Raw genomic sequence first — 23,543 nt, forward strand, 5'->3', positions numbered from 1 at the left:
TGTTGTGGTGGTAGTTTTAGTATGGACTGATTTGTGATCATTTGGGAGAATGCCCAAAAGTGGGATTGCTGTATAATAGGGAGCTCTATGTGGAGGCTTTTGAGGAACCTCCAAACTGCTTTCCAAAGTGGATGAACAAGTTTACACTCCCACCAAGAATGCAGTAGGCTCCCTTCTGGCCATATCCCTTCCAGCATCTGTTGTTGTAAAAATATGGAACGATTCACTAATTTGTGTATCATCCTTGTGCAGGGACCATGCTAATCTTCTCTGTATGTTCCAATTTTAGTGTGTGTGCAGCCAAATTGAGCACAAAACATTTTTATAAAGAGTAATTGATTTTCTTAAACTAGACAATTCAACAAAAATAAGTTCAAAAGAATTGTGAAATTTTAGAACCATGTGTTTCTTACATAAGCACACATTTAAGAATAAAGTCAAGATTGACATATCAAAAACAAAATAATTCCAGATATTTGTTGTTCATGAGATTTGTAGGAGGAAGAATTCAATTATTCTACAAAAGGCACTTGTCATAATGATCATTGCAGCAAATGTTAAGGTTTGTTAAAAGTTTTAATGTTTTAAATATGTTTAATTTTGGGATTTGCTTATATATGGCAAAATTAAGACTGTTTGGCAGGTCATAAAAATTTTTGATAAAGTATATAATATTTCTGGTAGCATGTACTAGTAAGTATGTACATTTCAGATTTTATAGAAACTTTACTAATGAGAAGTTGCAAAGACTGTGTAAAGAAGCAGTTAAGATTTTAAGTTAAGATTTTAAGTACACAGTTTCTGTTAAATCTTCAGGGCTCCTTTACGTTATATGTTAGTGATGAACAAATAATGATATAATCCACATACAAATGATGAGATGAACTATAAATAGTAATCTTAGTGAGTAAATTTAAATGCTACTTATAGCTTTATCCAGTTTTAAATGTACAGGAATATGAGAAAATAGTAAACTCTACTATGTACACTTCAAATACTGAAAACCTTGGTAATTGTTTTGTTTTTTATTTTAGTAATCATTAATATTTAATTATTGTTTTCTTTATTTATAGCATTTTTCCTTGTCGTAATATAATACAACTTTTTGTGAGTCATGATTAAGAGGTACTTTGAGAATATCATTGGGATGTCCACAAAATTTTTCATAGGTGCATGTGAATTTACAAAGAACAAAACTAAAAACAAAATATTGATTAAAAATTATATCAAGTAGAGTCTGAATCAGGAGTGTTGATAAATGTCCACACCTAAAATCTTAACCTTAGGCTGGAGCATCTTATTTAAATACTGTTGAGAATTTCAAGACTTCTTTATGTAGGGCCCTTAGAAGCATGTACAGCATGCATGTGTACAAAGCCAGTGACAACAGGCAAATATGACTAAGTTTCCCCAAAAGGAATCTATGAAGTCAATAGTTATCTTCCCAAGCAGATGAAAAAAATGCGTCCAAAATGATTCAGTGCACCTACATTTGTGGAGTTATTTAAGTTATGGATTCTTTGTTAGACATATTCTTTTCTTTTAAAAATTGTCAAATATTAGCTTTATAATAAACTTTGTCTAGTATTTCTTGGTTCAAAACAGAAATCTTGATACAGTTGATGTCACTTGGCTTTCTTACTTTCTCACTTCAAAGCCAACCTAGGCAGGAAAGTCTGTCACATTCTTATCTGTAACCAAACACCAAAAACGCCAAAAGTGGAGTTTGGCTCAAGTAGTAGAGTCCTAGCTTTGGGGGAAGTTGGCCAGGGAAGACATTTGTTCAGAGACATGGTCCAGCCTCTGAGTTCAAGCTCCAGAACCAGGACAAACTAAACAAACGAACAAGAAAAAAACGCACATATTTCTTTGGGACCATCCATAAAGCACTGGTTTGAGAACAGGCTCCTTTTGCTGATCATACTCACTGGATCCTGCTTTTTTCGAATACTAATTGTGCTGGAGAATTCAGGACAAGACTAAAGGAATTAATAAGTGACTCCTGCAACAACAGAATCATCTCAATAGTGAAATATCCATGCAAAAGACAAATTAAAACCTCCAAATCTTTGTTTCCTTGCAAAAGAAAACTTTTAAAACAATGTTTATTTCCTTTTGTTCTATGCTGGCCTTCAAATGGCACATTGTTTCCTTTTGAAATACTTTAAAGAAGTTTTTATATGAATAAAGAACACACTCGAAAAAAGACAGGGACAGTTTCTTCAAGCTTGGATTCTTTTTTTTCTAACAATGAATATATATTTCTTACAGTGAAAATACTGAACAGAGTGGTTACAATTACATGTGCAAGATAATGAGTACAGTTTTTATCAAGCATTGTAGCCTACTCTTTGGTTTCCCCTTCCAATCCCTAGACATAAAAGAAATGCAAATCAAAACAATATTGAGATATCACCTCACCCCAGTTAGAATGGGTATAATCAAGAACTCTAATAACAACAGATGCTGGAGGGGATGTGGAGTGCCACTTTTGGGCATTTACCCAAATGTTTACAAACAAGACCACACTAAAGCTACGAACACAACTATGTTTATTGCAGCATTATTTACCATAGCTAAGATCTGGAATGAGTATAGTTTTTATCAAGCAATGTAGCCTACTCCTTGGTTTTCCCTTCCCATCCTCCCCTCCCCCCTCCATCCAATCCTCCTCCCCCCAACAACAAAGTTGTAAAATTCGTTTTTGAAATAACGAGTTGTTCATCTCATTGCTGCAATGGTTCCACCTGTATCCCTATTTAAATGATTTGTTTTTTTTTCCGTTCCCCTCCAGAAATTATACCGACATCAAATACAGTGAAATCAGGGGTTATTGTTATCCCGTGGGGAAGGGACATAAAAAGCAACAAGGAAATCATCTTATAAATGTGTTAGAAAAAGTCACATGAAAGAACAAAAAACATTCGAATACATATCTTAGGGTTCATTTCCCTAACATCAACTTATCTGACCTTTTCTGTTTGACTCAGACATATACTAGTTATTGGAAATAGGAAAACCATGGGACCTATGTTTCTTTGGGCGTGGCTTACTTCAATTAATATAATTTTTCCAAGTCTTTCCAGTTCCTAACAAATGTGGCAATGTCATTCTTTCTGATGGAGGCATAGGATTCCATTGTGTATATATACCACATTTTCTTGATCCATTCATCTACTGAGGGGCATCTGGGTTGGTTCCATACCTTAGCTATGGTAAATAAGGCTGCAATAAACATAGTCGTGCTGGTACCTCTAATGTGGCCTTGTTTGTGAACATTTGGGTTAATGCCCCAAAGTGGGATTGCTGGGTCTTAGGGGAGCTCTATGTGGAGTCTTTTGAGGAATCTCCAAGGATCGACCTCAGGACCACTGGAATAGAATTGAAAACCCAGAAATGAACCTACAAACCTATAGCCATCTAATCTTTGATAAGGAGCTAAAAAAATTGAAGAAAGGCACCCTCTTCAGGTAAAATGAATGTTTTCAGGCTTCATAGAACTAGCACAAAGACATCTTTGGACATGAGGTAACACGCCTTTCAGAGACAACTTAGTAAATACAAAATATAAAATTTAAAAACATTATTCATGTACATATGGCCATATAAGATAATGTTAAGAAAAATGAAACCTAAGATAGGGACACAACTTGTTTTATTCTTTATTGAAATTGTTTTTAATGTATCTAAAATGTACTATGTGATTTTTTCGTTTTTCCTCCATGTTCTTCCCGCATGATATAACTCCTGTTTTCACTGGATATGATGTTGGTGCCCTGCATCTTGCATATACATTTTTCTAGTGTGGGAAGGGGAATTGAAACAACAAAATGCTGAAACAAAGATTCAGGATGAACTATTGTAACAATGATATGAACAAGACACTATGTAGAAAACGAATTTTACAACTTGTGGAGGGGAGGGGGAATTGGGCAGATGGGGAGGGAATGGATAACACAGGAAAAACAAAAGAGGATGTAACAATAAGAAATGTACTCATTACCTTACTTATGTAACTCTAAGCCCTCGGTACATTATTTTTTACTATAAAAACATAAAAGAAACCATTATCCATGAGTACATTAACTTCAAATTCCGTAAGTGCTCTTAAATTAAACTTAACTTGGAGAAGATTCTCAGAAAAGTTTATTTGTGTGTGTGTTGTGAATTATTTCCCAAGTGTACACAAGTTAACAGTAGAAGAAACAATAGGAATAATAAGAGAAAGAAAAGTTCTGTGTTTAAGTATAATGGTTCAATATACTATAGAAGACTCTGCAAATAAGACAACATTGAACCAATAAAGCCAAGGCCATTATGTACATCTATGGGAGTGACATAGAGAAATAATTAATACTAAGAGGAACATGAACGATGAGGCCACTCTCTTTCAACTTCTATCTCTAAATCATGGTTGCTAATCACGCAATTTGTAAAATGTACAATTGAAGAATAATTCTGGTTCCAAAGCAAGTTAGATATAAGAGCATGGACTTAACTGAAAAAAAAGTCCATGGTGAGAAAGCAGGAATTATACTGGCAATGAACTGGTGGCCAAGATCTCATTTCTTTTTCTTTCTTTTATCTTTATTCTTTCTTTCTTTCTTTCTTTCTTTTTGATGGTTGAGGCAGGGTTTGAACTCAGCCTGGGAAATATCTCTCCACTCTTCACCTCAAGACTAGTGTTCTACCTCTTGAGCCACAGCGCCACTTCCAGTTTTCTGGTGGTTAATTGGAGATAAGTGCCTCAGAACATTTCTTTCCTACTCATACAGGATTTGAACTGCAATCCTCAGATGTCAGCCTCCTGAATACCTAGAATTATAGGCGTGAACTCAAGTGATGGAATACTAGTCATGAGCAAGATTGCTGAATGAGGTTGCTGAGGCTTTTGCATACACACATACAAACATACACATACACACAGAGGCACATATATGTGCAAACACACCTGCACAAATAAAACAACTCTCAGAATATGGAGAAATGTTAGAAAACAATAGAAAATATATCCTGAGTAAGACTAGATCAAGTGATAATTTTTAATATTAGAAAGTCCTCAAGTGAAATTTATTCAAAGTTTGATAATATTACATACCTAGGGACCAGAGATAAAAAGAAAGTCAAGTAATCATTATTAAAGGGATTGGATCCCTGGAAGAAGGAATCAGAGACCCCTGCAGGTGCATCTGAAAATGTTCATATCCTGTGTGAAATGATAGAACATCTTTGAAAGTAGTACATAAACAACTTGAACAGTCAGTCTAATGAATAAGATCATAGGAGAAGTTCAGAATTTCTAGTCTGTATCTAGATTAAATAAACCACCAAACTATGGAAGGGCAATTTGATACAAGCCTGGAATTCTAGCACTCAAGCTAAGACAGGAGATGAGAGAGTGGGATTACATAGTGATACCTTCCCTGGACCAGGTAGCATAATTTTGTCTCAATGAAACACACCAAAAAACAAGAAAGGAATACACAGTTGGAAGTTTGGGCTAATTTTGTCACTATGTTTTGAGAAGGCAAGTTTCCTATTGAAATGCAACTCATATATAATCCTCAGTTGTGTTTTAAATGCTCTCTGCATTACACAACATTCCTAGATGCAAAATGGCTCATGATTCCCAATCAAAAATTTGAAAAAATAAGCATCATTCTGTTGGATTTAAAAGAAATAATGAAGGATTACAAAAGTTTAAGCCTGGAAAAATACAAAGTTCATCTAATGTAGGACTTTGTAGACCTTGCTAAATTAGAATTTATATTTAAAATAAATATTTTGGTTTTGTTTCTAATTTCATATTCTATAGGATACTACAAAATTCTTTTTAAGTAGAGGTTTTAATTGACAAATTCACACATGAATCAGGCATTTTATTTGCTTAAAATATTCTTTCAAGCGAGGTATAATTAGAACTTAGTTAATTGATAATTCCAACAGTTCATGTATAAAATGAGATAGTGTGAATAATCTGCACAGAGTTGCCAACAAATGGATGATATTAATTTATTAATTTAGAACAAGCAATTTTTTGAGGCTTTGGTGTAACATGGTATGAAGACAATAATTGTGTGAGGTCTTGGTTCTTCTATCTATTTGTAATACAGGAAGAAATTTCCTTAATTACATGCCTCTGTATACAATGAGAAAAATGCGAGGTTGGAGTTGGTTCTATTTTTTGGTTTGTCCTCAGGTTTGAACTCTGGGCCTGGCCACTCTCTTTGAGCCAGTTTTTGCTGAAGGCTCATGCACTACAACTTCAACCTCAGTGCCACTTGAATCTGGCTTTTCCTGAGAAGTTTATTGGAGATAAGAATCTAAGGAATCTTCCTGACTGGGTGGGCTTTGAACCACAATCTTCTGGTCTTAGCCTCCTGAATATCTATGATAGATAAAAATATAAGTAATATTTGCAAGTGCTCTGATTTCTAGAACTCAGAAAAATGTTGCAGCAAAGTTTAGTGTAGTGTACTTTCCACAATAGGAAAGGCATCATATTAGCACAAGTGTAGTATCTTTTCACAATAGTGATAAGCTATTCATGATGTGAATTAAGGGAATTTTAAGGTGCACCATACAAATTGGAAACTGTTGGGCTACGAAGACTTTATGGCATAAAAGCTTGGGATTGATGATCACAGAAATAATAGCTTACTCTGATGAACAAATGTTTACTCTTGAGGAATTAATTATTACACATACTTCGTAGTTATATCCTCCACCAGAATGTGGCTATTTTTTTTCTGTTGATTTCTCACTATGTAGCACCCCATTAGAAACTGCAGTTATTGCAGAATTAAATATCATACAAACAGGTACTGTTTTGAATATCTCTGATATGGAATGTTCAGAATTTGAAAATGAGTAGTTAGTATTTGTAAGAACTTTGAAGAACACATATATTCTGTCCTTTTAACAATTATTCAGTTTTAAAAGTTAGGAGTTTCCAGAGAATTAAACTGTTTTCTGTTTTACTATGGGACAATATTAACTTATAATTTTTTTTGAAAATTATGACAGATATATTGTGAAAATATTGTATATTTAGATTACATTCAAGTTGATGAACCTCTGATAAAGAAAGGTGTAATTAATTCAAATTAGATGCCAAATAGTGTTCATTTTTTAAAAGGTAATGCACATAGAATAATATTTACTATAGCAATACAGTGAAATTATACTTTATTTAACTTATTTTTGTTTAATTTTATTTTTAAGGTGATATATACAGGGGTTGCATTAATTGTAAGGTAGTGAATACATAACATGTCGAAATTTTACCCACTACCTCATTTTTCTCACACTTTTCTTTTCCCCCCAAACCCCTCACAAGTTGTAATGTAAATTTCCAACATGTTGTCTTGTGAGTATTGCTATTGCATTGGTTTGCCCTTTGAACTTTGTCTCCCCAATTTGTTGTTCATCTTGCCTTCTCAAATTAAGATAAATGCATGTGCAATACACACAGTACTGAAATCAAATACAGCAGGGGATAAACTATAGGGGAAAACACAAAAGAAAAAAGAAATCACATAGTACATTAAAAAAAAACACCCACAAAGAAAAACCTCTATTTCCATATCTAGATGTTTATTTTGCTCAACATGATCTTGTATGGTCCTATATGCAAAGCTTTTGAGCCATTCTGCTCATCTGCTAGTGTTATTCTATACATATCCTATTATTACAAATGAGGGAAACTATGGAATCTGTGTCTTTGGGTCTGGCTTATTTTATTTAGCAGGATTTTAAAAAATCTTTCCATTTCCTTTTGAATTGGAAGCATAGAATTCAACCATATATATATATATATATATATATATATATATATATATATATATATATATATAAACAAAATGTGATATATATACATATATGTATATATACATATATATATACATATATACATATATATATATACATATATATATCACATTTTGTTGATTCGTTCATCTACTGAATGGCATATTGGTTTGAAAATGTTTGCATGTAAGTATCATTTAGGGTCATTCAAAAATGACAGATGACACCTCCCCAGAAATACTAAAATCATTATTTCTTCGTAAGAAAGGATTTTATGGTGGTACAAGTGTTGCAATATCTAAATGAGTGTAATTTATATCTTGCACTGAATTAGGCAGGAAGATATCTAATATCATATAGGATAAAAATGGTAGTGACAAAATATTCCCTTGAGAAAGATATAGGAGTCTGCAAGAAGTATGAAGAAATTCAGATAATTTTAAAGAATTTAGAAATACAAGCTCAAATATGTTTCTTTAAATAAAAATTATGTAAGTGGAAGGGCAAAAGAAGGAGAAGAGAGGAAAGTAACTGACAGCAGATCATTGTCCCAAGTTAGAGTATAAAAAGTCATAATCTAGAATTCAGATGGAGATGGCAGAAGGTCTAGGCTAAACAAGCTTTCATATAGACAACAGTTTTAGTGTTCCAGTCAACAGTCCTAGGATAGAGAATCACACCCCGTGTGCCATCACAGTACAGAGTGTTTGGCCAGAGATGGAATATCCAGGCAAGGAAACAGATCTGAGAATCAGCGGCCAGAGTCACCATGCCTACAGAGAGAGTCCAGTCAAAAAGATGCCAGACACAGTGTGCGTATTCTACTCAACACCAGGAAGAACTGACAAGGAACAGATATATTCATGCTGCATATCACAGACCATAGTGGGCCCAGTCACCAAGCTTCTGGCATGAATAGAACCCTGACATCCTCACTCCTTCTCAGAAAGCAGAGGAGGGAAGGTGGCCCCTCTCCCACCACCAGAGAGCTCCATCTTTGATACTGACAAAGGCCCAGAAATTGATACTGACAAAATGCCCAGACTTTTGACTGTGCAACTACAGGACTTTGGTTTATGCTTGCCTTAAAATAGTGTCTAGCACAAAAATCGATTCATGGAATCCAATAAAAGACAGCTGAAAGAAGTCAGGGAGACCGGAAAGGGAATGTTGAATGGAGCCTAACAGAAGGAATGGGAGTCCAAGGAAACCATAACCGATCAACTAAGTGATTTGAGAATAAACACAACACCAAATTAAGGAAGTAATGAAGTTCATATAAGATCTAAAACAAAGCTCCAACAAAGAATTTGAAGTCATCAAAGCTGACCAAATAGATGGAAAAAAAAAACAAAGTGGAAAGTCTTGAGAGCATGGAAGACCATGTAGAAGATCGAATATGAGGGATTGAAGACAGCGAGGTTATTATACAGAAAGAACATACAACTATCCAAGACAAATCCAAGAAATATGCTAGAGCTATTCAACATTTGGAAAACACCCTCAGAAGGTCTAATCTGAGGATAATAGGTGTAGAGGAGCACCTAGAGTCAGAAGTTAATGGTCTAGGAAATTTGGTTAACATTTTCCAAGCAGAGAATTCTCAAAAATGCAAAGAGATAGACCTATTCAGATTCAAGAAGCTTTTAGAACCCCAAATAGACCAGACCATGACAGGATATCCCACCTTGACATTATAATCCCCACAGCATCAATTCCAAGGAAAAAATCCTTAAAGCAGTCAAGGAGTAAAGATCAACCACTTACAAAAGGAAACCAATTAGAATAACCTCAGATATCTCAGTGGAGAAAATTACAGCAAGAAGAGCTGCCATGCCCTAAAGACAAACAATTATCATCCAATTATACTGTACCCAGCTATACTCTCCTTCATAACCGAAGGCCAAATAAAAACCTTCCATACCAAAGAACAACTGAAACAATATATATACACCAAACCAGACTTATAAATGACACTTAACGAGGTATTACACATAGAAAATCAACAAGACCACAATAAAGGCAAAGAAACCGCACTCAAACTAGAATCCAAGAACCATAGGAAGAACCCAGTTGCTGCAGCCCCCAAGAAGGGGCATAAAATGGCAGGAACTCCCAAACAGCTCTCAATTCTAACTCTCAACTTTAAGGGATTGACTCTCAAATTAAGCGACATAGACTGTCAAGTTGGATTAAGAAGCAAGATCCTTCTATCTGCTGCCTTCAGGAGTCTCATATTGCCCATAAAAACAAACACATTTTCAAAGTGAAAGGCTGGAACAAAATCTACCAAGCAAATGGCCCACATAAACAGGTGGAAGTTGCAATCCTAATAACAAATAAAATAGACTTCAAATTAAAAATAGTGAGAAGAGATAAGGAAGGTTGCTACATACTAATTAAGGGATCTCTCCTTCAGGAGAATATTACAATTTGAAATATCTATTCGCCAAACAACCAAGCATCCAAATTTCTTCAAGAAACACTACTTTCCCTCAAATCTGACATAGATCCAAAGACATTAATTGTTTGGGACTTTAACACACCACTTTCCCCACTAGATAGATCAACTCGGCAAAAACTCAACACAGAAACTGCATATCTAAACACCTGCATAGATCAACTAAATTTAACAGACATCTACGGAATATTTCACCAGCAGCATCAGAATGCACGTTTTTCTCAGCAGCTCATGGCACATTTCCCTACATAGACCATACTTTAGGTCACAAAACAAACTTTTCCAAATTCAGAAACATAGAAGTTATACCTTGCATTCTCTCACACAACAAGGGAATAAAATTAGAACTCACCACCAAAAGTCACCGAAGAAAGTCCTGTAACACATGGAGGCTGATAAACACACTGTGGAATGACCAGTGGGTCATGAAAGACATTACAAAGAAATTCAAATATTCATGATATTCAGCAAAGATGAACACACAAATTACCACCTACTCTGGGACACAGCAAAGGCAGTACTTAGAGACAAGTTTATAGCCCTGAGTTCCAACACAAACAACTTGTAGATATCTGAAACCAACAATTTAATGAGACATCTGAGAGCCTCCTTGAATAATCCAGTAGATGGAAAGAAATGATTTATATTAAATCAGAATTAAGAATTAGAATCCAAAAATACCATAGAAAGAATCAACAAAAGAAAGAGTTGATTCATCGATAAAATTAACAAAATTGACAGAACTTTAGCAAATCTTACCAGAAAAAGAAGAGAACAACCCAAATAAATAAACTCAGAGATGAGAATGGACACATCACCACAGAAACAACCAAGATTCAGAACATTATAAGGGAATACTTCTCAAAACTTTATGCTAATAAGTTTGAGAACTTGGCAGAAATGGACCTTTTCCTAGCAAATATTGACATGCAGAAACTAAACCCAGATGAGTTAAACCACCTTAACAGGCCCATATCCAACAATGAAATAGAAACAGCAGTAAGAGTCTTCCCATCTAACGAAAGCCCAGATCCCGATGGATTTACAGAGGAATTCTACAAGGCCTTCAAAAAAGAGCTCACACCAAAACTCCTCCAAATCTTCAATGAAATAGAAAGAGAAAGTTCACTACCGAACTCATTCTATGAAGACATCATAACCCTCATCCCAAAACCAGGCAGGGAGTCTTCAAAGAAAGAGAACAATAGACCTATTTCTTGGATGATCATTAATGCAGGAATTCTCAACAGACTTTCGGCCAATCGACTTCAACAATTCATCCAAAAAATCATGCAACTCGATCAAACAGGATTCATTTCAGGATTCATTTCATGCAAAGTTGGTTCAATATACACAAATCAATTAATATAATTCATCACATCAGAAAGAGCAAGGACAAGAACCACCTGGTTATCTCAATAGATTCAGAAAAAGGATTTGACAAGATCCAACACCACTTCTGCAAAGATTAGGAATCCAGGGAACATTCCTCAGTACAACAAAGGCTCTATATGACAAACCTACAGCCAACATTATACTTAATGGTGAAAAACTAAAGCCATTTCCTCTTAACTCAGGAACGAGACAAGGATGTCCAATGTCTCCACTTCTCTTCAATTTAGAATTAAATGCCTAGTTAAACCATAAAACCAGATGCAAACATTAGAGGGATCCAAATAGGGAAAGAAGAAGTAAAACTCTCCCTCTTTGCAGATGACATGATCTTGTATTTAAAGAATCCCACGGACTCCACTCTCAAATTACTCAAGCTGATTCAAAATATTGGTAAAGTAGCAGGGTATAAATTTAATCCTCAAAAAACAATGGCTTTTCTGTATGCCAACAATGAGAAAAGCATGCTGAAAACCAGAAAACAACTCTATTTGTCATAGCCCCACAAAAAATAAAATACCTAGAAATTAATATACCCAAAGAAGTGGAGGATCTCTATGATGAAAACTTTAAAAACTTGAAAAAGGAAATCAAAACAGAACTTAGAAAGTGGCAAAAAAAACTCCCATTCTCCTGTATTGGAAGGATCAACATCGTGAAAATGGCAAAACTTCCCAAGGCTATCTAAAATTCAACGTGATACCTATCAATATCCCAACATCATTGTTCAAGGAAATAGAAAAGGCAATCCAAAAATTCATATGGAACAATAAAAGATCCCGAATAGCAAAAACGATCCTTAACAGAAAGAACAGTGCTGGAGGAATATCAATACCAAATTTCAAACACTACTACAAAACCATTGTAATCAAAACAGCTTGGCACTGGCACAAGAACAGACCTCAGGACCAATGGAATAGAATTGAAAACCCAGAAGTAAACCCACAGACCTATAGTCATCTAATATTTGATAAGGGAACTAAAAAAATAGAATGGAAGAAAGACAGCCTCTTCAGTAAATGGTGCTGGCAAAATTGGTTAATCACTTGTAGAAAATCAAAAATAGATCCATAATGTCATCCTGCACCAGAATCAAATCCAAATGGATCAAGGACCTCGGAGTCAAAGCAGACACTCTGAAAACATTGCAGGTCTGAAATCATTACAGAAACACAACAAATCAAAGAAAATTTGGAAAAATGGGATTGCATTAAGTTGCAGAGCTTCTGCATGGCAAAGGATATAGCTAGCAAGATCAATAGAAAGCCTACTTATTGGGAGAAGATATTCACTAGCCATACAATGGACAAGGTTCTCATATGTGAACTATACCTGGAACTCAAAACATTAAATCCCCCAACAACAAATCCTCAAAGAAACAACTGCCCAATAAATAAGTGGGTTACATTCCAACATTGAGATGTACAAGTCGTTATGTGGAAAATGAACTTTACAACTTTCATGGGGGGTTCGAGGAGGATTGGGGGTCGGGGGAGGATGGGAAGGGATGGGAAGGGTAAACAAAGGAGGAGGCTAAAATTCTTGATAAGAAATGTACTCTTTATCTTGCCCATGTAATTTTAACTCCTCTGTACAATATTTTCAAAATAAAAATAAATAAATAAATAAAAATAAGAGGGCTAAAGACTTACGGAGAAAATTCTGTGAAGAGGAAAGAAGGATTGCCAATAGACACATGAAGAAATGCCTGACCTCAACAGCCATAAGAGAAATGCAAATCAAAACCACATGGAGATACCACCTCACCCCAGTTAGAATGGCCATAGGCAAGAACAAGAATAACAGATGCTAGAGTGGATGTGGCCAGATGGGAACCTTACTTTATTGTTATTGGGAGTGTAAACTTGTTCAACCACTTTGGAAAGTTGTATGGATGTTCCTCAAAAAACTCCTAGAGCTCTCCTATGACCCAGCAATCCCACTTTGGGGCATTTACCCAAATGATCACAAACAAGGCCATACTAAATCTTCCAGCACAACTATGTTTATTACAGCATTATTTACCAGAGCTAAGATATGGAACCAATCCAGATGCCATTGAGTAGATGAATGGATCAAGAAAATGTGGTATATATACACAAAGGAATTCTTTGCCTCCATCAGAAAGAATAACAATGCTCCATTTGTTAGGAAATGGAAAGACTTAGAAAAAATTATATTAAATGAAGTAATCCAGCCCCAAAGAAACATAGGTCCCATGTTTTCCCTTGTTCAAGTACCACTTCTGGTTTGCACACACACAGTCTATGAGGGTACGTTCTCCATGTTAAACAATAGGGTAGTACTCCCTATCTGAACGGGAAAGTTCCACAGTATAACCCTATGCCCACATTAGAGGGTGTACAATTATCTTGGAGCTCATTAGTTTACCCAGGAGAAATATAAATATCCATAAATTTTAGAGCTAATTAGTAAACATCTGAATTAACACTATATCCTAGATGTTGTGTGATTACAAGTCAACATTGTATTATTGTTACATAAGAATCCTCCCCTACTTGCCAATGTGTAAGAGAAAATGAAAGAAAGGCATTAAAGCATAATGCCTTATCTTTTTAGAAATTTAATCCTAGTGATGAGGGTAATGTCTGAAATCTTCCATTCAATAAAAGCTTGAAGTTTATCAGAGCACTTCCTACATATAAGAATTTGTGGCAGTTTGAATGACAGGGTTATTTCATCATGGAGATATCACCAAAACACTGTTCTTATTGAACGTGTCTATACCTTTTTAGTTTTCAAATCCAAATAGCATATTTCCTTCAATATCTCTGTAACAGTTTTGACCTTTTCTTCCTGCAAATTCTTTCCTTTATTTACTTCTGTAAATCTGAGTTTATTACTTTCTTGTTTCCTTATTTATCTCATTCTTCCAATCTTGTCCACAATAGTACTCACATTGTTCAGAACTGTGTCAGAACTTTCCCTTAACTCTTCCCTTTAATAATGCCCCCAATTTTATTATTCTTTTTCATATAAACTTTACAACTATCAGAGTTTTTTTCTCCCTAAATCCATCATTTCCACTTGCAATCCCTATCACCAAGAATATCACTAACACAGTTGCCTGGCCAGAGATGTAGAACACTAGATTTCTTCTTACCCTTCTGCTATCACCCATTAGTTAAGATGAAGGATCAAGATTTTCTGAGTTTCTGTCACTAATATGATTTCTATGTACTCCTTTTTATGCCCCTGACACCAGCCTGTTTCATGTAATCATCACTGGTCACCTAGATTTAAGCAACATTTTACAAAGTATGTTTTTCCCCATAGTCTTTTCTTATTGGCCCTTTCCATCACCAAATTACTTCTGCTTGTAAGCACACAGAGGGAAGGGCTCAGACACAAATTCTAGTATCATTATTTACTCATTACATTGACTACTGGCCTTACATTTCTCATCTGTAAATGGATGTATTCTACCAGAGATATTGAAGAATATATTTGTTGGCTTATAGAGCAAAAAAAAAAAAGAAAAGTGAAGAGTCCTTACATTTTCCCCCTTAGCTTACAAATAAGGAAAGTGTCAAATTCAGTTTGTTGGTATAAAGTCACAAATTTTTTCATGCAGAAATAAAAATAAATTTTCCTCCTGGCTCTAAGGACCGTGTCCTTTTAATGTAACTCCAGATATTTAAGTGGTATTATGTAATTGTGTCATGTGTTTACAGCTCTATTGAAGAATATGTCATTGGAAAACATTGGTTATTGAATAGTGTCTTAATGAGAATGGTATTTGAACTAATCACACTGAGTTGAAAACTACATCTTAGTCCATCAAAATTTTTCTTATTGCTTTATTTGTTGCCAAGAGTTCTTAATAAATTTATACATAGATTTTCCCCAGTTAACTGGATGGAAACTAAAACTGATCATGGATTTCTGCCTAATGAGTGAAGTATGCTTCTTGAGGCATGTGTTGTTAACTTCTAGGGATATATAACTAAGCCAATGGCTATGTGGGTAGTTAAAGGCTTTCTCCTAAATTCCTAAGGCTAGAACAAACAAGATGATTTGTAACAGAAAGCACTCAGCTTATTATATTTTATCTATGTGGGATAATCAACATGTGCAAATAAGCGATTTTATTTATAAGAAAACAATAGTACCAAGAAATGTGAGTATATTTAGAGAGACTGAAAGAATAACATTAGGGTTTTTACTGTCTCACCTGTTTATGTGATTGTATTTCTTCATATTGAGACTCTCCTCTTATTATTCTTATTGTATTAATCCAATGCTTTTTAGTACTATGTATTCAATGTGGGAAATCTGGCTTAAAAGATGTCTAAAAATTTTTCCTTTTGATTCACTACCTTGTCATTATCAGGCTTCACTGTGGTCATCATCATCTTCATAAAAATTATTATTACAATCATAAGTGCTAACTATTGAATGTATGATACCTGTCTATGATTTTGCAATATTTGTATTATGATTAATAATTTTAATGTTACCACTGTGCATGCATACATGTTAAAATTTTGAATAAATAAAGAAACAAAAAAAAAAACCTAAGCCATATCAGGTAGCTTGACTATGTGCTTATAACAAATTATTCAATAGATTTTTGAGGCATTGCAAATTCCTAACCAGTATGAATTATCTTCCTCTCTCCCTGTCATTACACACGAATATTTAAGAGTTTGAACAGAATTTTTTCAAGTAATATACTAGAAACGTTACCACAATATCATGCGTATATCTAAAATTCCCTTGAAATTAATACACTGTACTTTCTATTGAAATATTAGTTATTTTATGCTAGGAAACTTTTTGAAAAATAGACAGCCTATCTTTGAAATAAAAAAAATAGTTGAATAACGGTTTCAGAGGGAGTTCTGGGATAATGGCGGAGGAGAAGCTGGAGGCTAAACAAGCTCTCACATAGAAAGCAGTTTTTGTTCCAGTGAATAGTCCTAAGCCAGATAATCACACCAAGTGTGCCATCACAGGACAGAGAGTTAGGCCAGAGAGGGAAAATCCAGGCAAGGAGACAGATCTGAGCACTTGCCAGCTGCTGTAGCTGAGGTGGCAGCTGCTGAGGCGGCAGCAGTGGCAGATGTAGCCACCATACTGGCAAAATAGAGAGTCCCGGACAAAGGCCCTAGAGGCGGCAGGTGAGCGGATTCTACTCAACACCAGCAAGAACTGACAAGGAACAGACATCTTCATCCTGCAGTTTGCTCGCCGAGCAGAGACAGCACAGGAACCAAGATTCCGGCGTGAGAAGAAGCCTGACATCCTCACTCCTTCTCAGGGTTCAGAGGAAGGAAGACCACCCCTCCCCTCTCCACTACCAGAGATCTCCATCTTTGATACTGGCAAAGGCCTGGCTGAGCAGCTAGCTCTAACTCAGGCATTGGAAGGAAACAAGAGTAATTTAGTAGCTCACAGGAACCTAATCTGACCTGCTAGGCTCAGCTCCACCCAGGGAAAAGTCATCCAGAACAGGGCGCAAGCCCCAGGAGTGGATTTCTTCACTGATTACACAGAGACAGAGGCTGTCCTTCTCTACAGCAGCCTTGAAAATCAATTGAAATACAGTAAACATAAATCCTGAAAAAGGCTCCCGGCTGGGCTCTGTGAGTGACTCAGAAGCTAGCCCCTCAGGGAAAAACTACTATTTGCTGAAAAGCCTCAACTCTACCCAGAACCTAGCCTCAACACAGTATCTTTAAAGTAGAGGAAACAGCCATCTCCCTCTTTTGTGATACTCAAAGCAGATCTCCCTCTGGGAGAAGGATCAAAAAATCCTGATAAGCAGAGCATTTTTCTGCCTGCTCATAATAACCGACTTAAAAAAAAAAAACCAAGCCACAGCAAATTCAAATACCACAAGCAGACCAGAGACTCCAACTAGAGACAGGTTAAGGACACAAGGAAGATATAGGATCTTCCCATCCCCCCCCAAAAAAAATCAAAGAACTTTTTTGTACCTTTTATTAAAAAATTTTTTCTAAAACTTTTTAAAAATTTTTAATATTGAACTTTTTTTTAAAAAAAATTGTTTTCTATTAACTTTTTTCTTCCTCTTATAATTTTTATTTTAAGGGTATAAGTGTGTGCTTTTTTTCTTTTTTTTTCTTTTTCATTTAGCACTACTGACCTTTGGATCTTTTTTCTTTCCTTCTCATTCTTTGAACCTTTTCTTCTCTTTTATTCTTTGCATGACTTAATTGCTCTTCTGCTCATCCTCAGATATATGTGTAGTTGATTATTAGATCTTATCCCCCATTGTGTACACATTTAATCCAGAAATGTATTACTCAATTTAATACCTTTTAGACTTAAATTACTTAATAATAGTACTACCTCTTTATATCTATATAATATTTTAAGCATTTTTAGTATACCACATCTCCTTTTCATCCCTACCCTTATCTTATCCTATCCACATTCTTCTCTGAATATTACATCTTTAAATTTGAATAATTTTTAAGTTTTTAAGTGTTTCACTTTTTAATTTTTAATATTTGTTCTTCTATTTTTGTCTCTTTTTATATCTTTATCTTCTTTTCTTTTCTCTCTCTCTCTACTATTATTCTATCCAACCTAGTTCCCACTTTGAGATTAACAATTAGTTAAGTTAACTCACCCTCTGCCTTTCCATATCCTTCTATCCCTATTTTTACCCACATCTCTCCAAACCTAATAATTTCTGGTTTGCCAAAATCTTCTTTGTGGTTCATAACCCATTAATACATAGTTGTTTGATGTTAAATAGATATATCCGTTGAACTAGAGTGTATCTGCAGACTTTGACTGAGCAACTACAAACGTTGGTTGATGCTTACCTTAAGATAGTGATCTAGCACAAAACAGGTGTTACTTTCATCCCAAATGGGCAGAGCAAGCAGGAAAAACACAAGAAAAATGGCAAGTCTGGGTATATCAACTCCGACTCATGATAATCCGTAGACAGAACAGATAATAATCCAGAGGAGAGTTCCCAAAAAGCTCTACAAACACCACTGGTAAACATGGTAAATGGAAAGATTGAAAACCTGCAAAGGACTCAGTATGAGCATGATAGGGAGAGAGAGGAGGCAAAAAAAGGCCAATACAAGAATATCATGAGCATGAGGAAGCTACTCAAAGATTGATACAGAATTGCGTGAGCAGCTTGAGAGCACTCAAACAGAAATAAAGGAATGGTGTGAGCAGGCTGAGATCAGTCAAAGAGAGCTACAGGAATCACATGAATGGGAGGAATCTAATCAAAGAGACCAGGAATTGAGAGACCAGAATGAGAATACACAAAGATAATTAAGGCATTCATGGAATCCATAAGTGGTGAAATAAAAGAACTCAAGGAGTCCACAAAGGGAATACTGAATCTAACCCAGAAGAAGGAATGGGAGTCCAAGGAAACCATAACCAATCAACTAAGTGATTTGAGAATAAACACTGAACACCGAATTAAGGAAGTAAAGAAGTCCATAAAAGATCTAAAACAAAGCTTCAACAAAGAATTTGAAGCCATCAAAGCTTACCAATTAGAAATAAAAGAAAAAAAAAACAAAGTAGAAAGTCTTGATAGTGGGTTAGAACTTGCAGAAGACTGAATCTCCAGGATTGAAGACAGCATGGATATTATAGAGAAAAAACATATAAACATCCAAGACAAATCCAAGAAATATAGATCTATTCAACATTTGGAAGACACCATCAGAAGGCCTAATCTGAGGATAATGGGTGTAGAGGAGCACTTAAAAACAAGTTAATGGTCTAGGAAATTTGTTTAACAGGAACCTAGCAGAGAACTTCCCAAACATGAAAAAAGATAGACCTATTCAGATACAATAAGTTTTAGGAGTCCAAATAGACCAGACCAGAATAGGACATCCCACTGTCACATTATAATCCACAATGGATCAATTCAGACCAATGAAAAGATCTTTAAAGCTGTCAAGGAGAAAAGATGAATCACCTATAAGGGGAAACCAATTAGAATAACCTCAAATTTCTCATCAAAGACAATCAAAGCAAGAAGAACCTGGAATGATGTATGCCATGCACTACAGACAAACAACTATCAACCAAGAATACTGTACCCAGCTTACTCTCCTTCATAACCGAAGGTAAACTAAAAACCTTCCATACCAAAGAACAACTGAAACAATATATATCCACGAAACCAGCCCTACAAAAGATTCTTAATGATTTTCTATACAGAGAAAACCAACAAGACCGCAATAAAGGCCAAGAAATCACACCCAAACTGAGCATCTAAGAACCATAGGAGGAACCCAGTTGCTGCAGCCCCCAAGAAGGTGCACAAAAATGCAGAAACTCCCAAATACCTCTCAGTCCTATCTGTCAACATTAATGGACTTAACTCTCCAATTAAGCAACATAGACTGCCCAGATGGATTAAAAAGCAAGATCCTTCTATCTATTCCCTTCAGGAGTCACATGTTGCCCATAAAAACAACATTTTCAACATGAAAGGCTGGAACCAAAGCAAACAGCCCACATAAACAGGCGGCAGTTGCAATCCTAATATCAGGTAAAATAGACTTGAAATTAAAATTAGTAAGAAGTGATAAAGAAGGTCACTACATACTAATAATTAAGGAATCTCTCCTCCATGAGAATATTACAATTGTAATTACCTATTCACCAAACAAAGGAGCACCCAAATTTATCCAAGAAACACTACTTTTCCTCATATCCCACATAGATCCAAAGACATTAATTGTTGGGGACTTTAACACACCAATTTCCCCACTAGAGAGATCAACTCGAGAAATCGCAGATCTAATCAACTGCATAGATCAACCAGTTTTAACAGACATCTACTGAATATTTCACCCAGCAGCATAAGAATACAGGTTTTTCTCAGCAACACATGGAACATTTTTCAAAATAGTCCACATTTTAGGCCACAAAGCAAACTTGTCCAAATTCAAAAGCATTGAACTTATACCTCTCAGACTACAAGGGAATAAAATTAGAACTCACCAACAAAAGCCACCAAAGAAAGTCCTGTAACACATGGAGGCTGAACAACACACTGCTGAATCACGAGTGGGTCATGGAAGATATTAGAAAGGAAATTCAAATGTTCATGATATTCACCAAAAATGAACACACAAATTACCAGCTCCTCTGGGACACAGCAAAGGCAGTACTCAGAGGCAAGTTTATAGCTCTGAGTTCCTACATCAACAAAACGGAAAGATCTGAAACCAACAGTTTAATAAGGTACCTGACTCTCCTTAAATAAGAGCAGCAAGATAAACCCCAATCCAGTAGAAGGAAAGAAATAATTAAAATTAAATCAGAATTAAATGAATTAGAATCCACAAAAAGACCATAGAAAGTATCAACAATAAAAGAGTTGGTTCTTCTAAAAAAAAATTAAAAAAATTGACAGACCCTTAGCAAACCTTATCAGAAAAAGAAGAGAACAACCCAAAAAAATAAACTCAGAGATTAGAATAGAAACATCACCGGAGAAACAACCAAGATTCAGAACATTATAAGGGAATACTTCTCAAAACTTTATACTAATAAATTTGAGAACTTGGCAGAAATGGACCTTTTCCTGGCCAATATTGACATGCTGAAACTAAACCAAGATGAGTTAAATCATTTTAACAGGCCCATATCAAGTATTGTCATAGAAACAGCAATTAGAGTCCTCCCATCTAAGAAAAGCCCAGGACCAGATGGTTTTACAGCAGAATTCTACAAGGCATTCAAAGCACAGTTCACACAAATACTCCTCCAACTCTTCAATGAAATTGAACGAGAAAGTTCACAACCGAACTCATTCTATGAAGCCATCATAACCCTCATCCCAAAACCAGGCAGGGACACACCAAAGAAAGAGAACTATAGACCCCAACTTGCAAAACTTTCTTGGTTTCTTTCCTTTCTTGCTTTTTAGTGCTGGGGATTGAACCCAGGCCCCTGTGCATATTAAGGAAGTTCCATAATTCCAAGCAATATGGTCATTTCAATTGCTCCAATTTCACTCTTCAATTAACTGGTACCTTGTTCCTGATACATTACGTTCCTTGATCATAATATTTAGAGATTACTGAACTTCATAAGATTTTCTTCATTTTACAGAATATTTGTTTCACCCTTCCTATGTATTAAGATACTGAGAAATAAGGATTTTCTTGAACTCCCCAGGCAGAGTTCATGGCTCATCATCAGGTTTTATTTTACCATATATATCATTATATTATTACATTTATAATAACAACTCACTTAAATAATTGTTTCTCTTCTTCAGTCTACTGGTAGATCCATGTCCAATCCTAGCTTTTATATAAACAGGAATAGAATTTTTCTCATCTTATTTTCCACTTTTTCACATGGTGCAAATTTTCCTGATCGTGTAGAATTGTTTTTATCCATGAATATTTTTTCAGGACATTTCTGCATATTGTGCATAAAACACTAAAGAGATTTCCAGCCAAAGAAAACAACTCAGGGGGAGTTCCGGGAAGATGGCGGAGGAGAAGCTGGAATCTGAACAAGCTCTCGTATAGAAAGCAGTTTTAGATTTCCAGTGAACAGTCCTAAGCCAGAGAATCACACCAAGTGTGCCATCACAGGACAGAGAGTTAGACAAGAGAGGGGAAGCCAAGGAAAGGAGACACATCTGAGCACTTGCCAGCACCCGCCGCGGCAGCGGCGGAAAGGTCGCGGTGCCCACCTCTGGGGGAGACATACCTGAGTGCTCACACAGAGAGTCCAGGACTAAGGAGCCAGACACAGCGGGCGAGCAGATTCTACTCAACACCAGCAAGAACCGACAAGGAGCGGACATCTTCATCCTGCAGTTTGCAGTCCAGAGACGACCCAGGATCCAAGACTCAGTGTGAGTAGAAGCCCGACGTCCTCACTCCTCCTCAGGGAGCAGAGGAGGGAAGGCCACCCCTACCCCCCCCAGCACCGGTGATCTCCATCTTGGATACCGACAAAGCTTGGAGGAGCTGCCAGCTCCAACTCAGGCATTGGAATAAAAAGAGTCATTTAGCAGGTCACAAGAACTTAACGGCGAACTGACCTGCCAGACTCAACTTCATCCAGGGAAAAGTCACCCAGCTCAGGCGCCAGCCATTGGAGTGGCTTTCCTCACTGGGTAACCAGAGCCAGAGGCTGCCCCTCCCTCTAGCAGCCTCAACAATCAATTGAAAAACAGAAACCCTGCGAATGGCTCCAGGCTGAGCTCTGTCTTTTTTTTCACAAAATAGCCCCAGGGAAAAGCTACTGATTGTTGAAAGGCCTCACTACTGCATCCCCCTCTTTTGTGACTCTCAAAGCAGATCACCCTCCATTAAACTAATCTGGGAGGGGGATCTCAAAATCTTGGGTAAAGGAGAGCATTTTTCTGCCTGTTCAAACAAACTGACCTAAGAAACCAATCAAGCCACAGGACCTCAAGCTGACCAGAGACTTCAACAAGAAGCTGGTTACAGACAAAAGGGAGATAGAGGATTCTTTCCACCCCTCCCAAAAAAATAAAAAAAATCAAAGAAATTTTTTTCTCTTCTTCTTTTCTTTCTTTTTTTTTTTCTTTTTGTTCTTTTTTTTGGTACCTTATATATATATAAATTTTTTTTCCTTTTCTAAAAATTTTATTAATCTTTAATTTTTGCCTTTTTTGAAAAAATAATTGTTTTCCAGGAACTTTTTTTCCTCTTATAATTTTTATTTTAGGAATACGTGAATGTGCGTTTTCCTTTCTTTTCTTGTCTTCTTTCTCTTTTTCTTTCTTTCTTAACTATCTTTTTGTTTTTTGTCTAGCTCTACTGAACTTCTGACCTTTTTTCTCCTTTTCTTATCCTTTTCACCTTTTCCTCTCTTTTGATCTTCGTTATGTGACTTAACT

General features: G+C 35.9%; 1 non-coding gene across 1 annotated transcript; it reads right to left on the bottom strand.

The window, feature by feature from the left end:
• Window positions 1-207: 207 nt before the first annotated feature.
• LOC138803605 (U6 spliceosomal RNA) lies at window positions 208-313 on the bottom strand. The gene has a single exon (XR_011364987.1). It is a non-coding gene; the product is annotated as a U6 spliceosomal RNA (small nuclear RNA).
• Window positions 314-23,543: the final 23,230 nt, after the last annotated feature.

Source organism: Dipodomys merriami, unplaced genomic scaffold (genome assembly GCF_024711535.1).
Source record: "Dipodomys merriami isolate MVZ:Mamm:240054 unplaced genomic scaffold, mDipMer1.0.p SCAF_343, whole genome shotgun sequence".
Lineage (NCBI taxonomy): Eukaryota > Metazoa > Chordata > Mammalia > Rodentia > Heteromyidae > Dipodomys > Dipodomys merriami.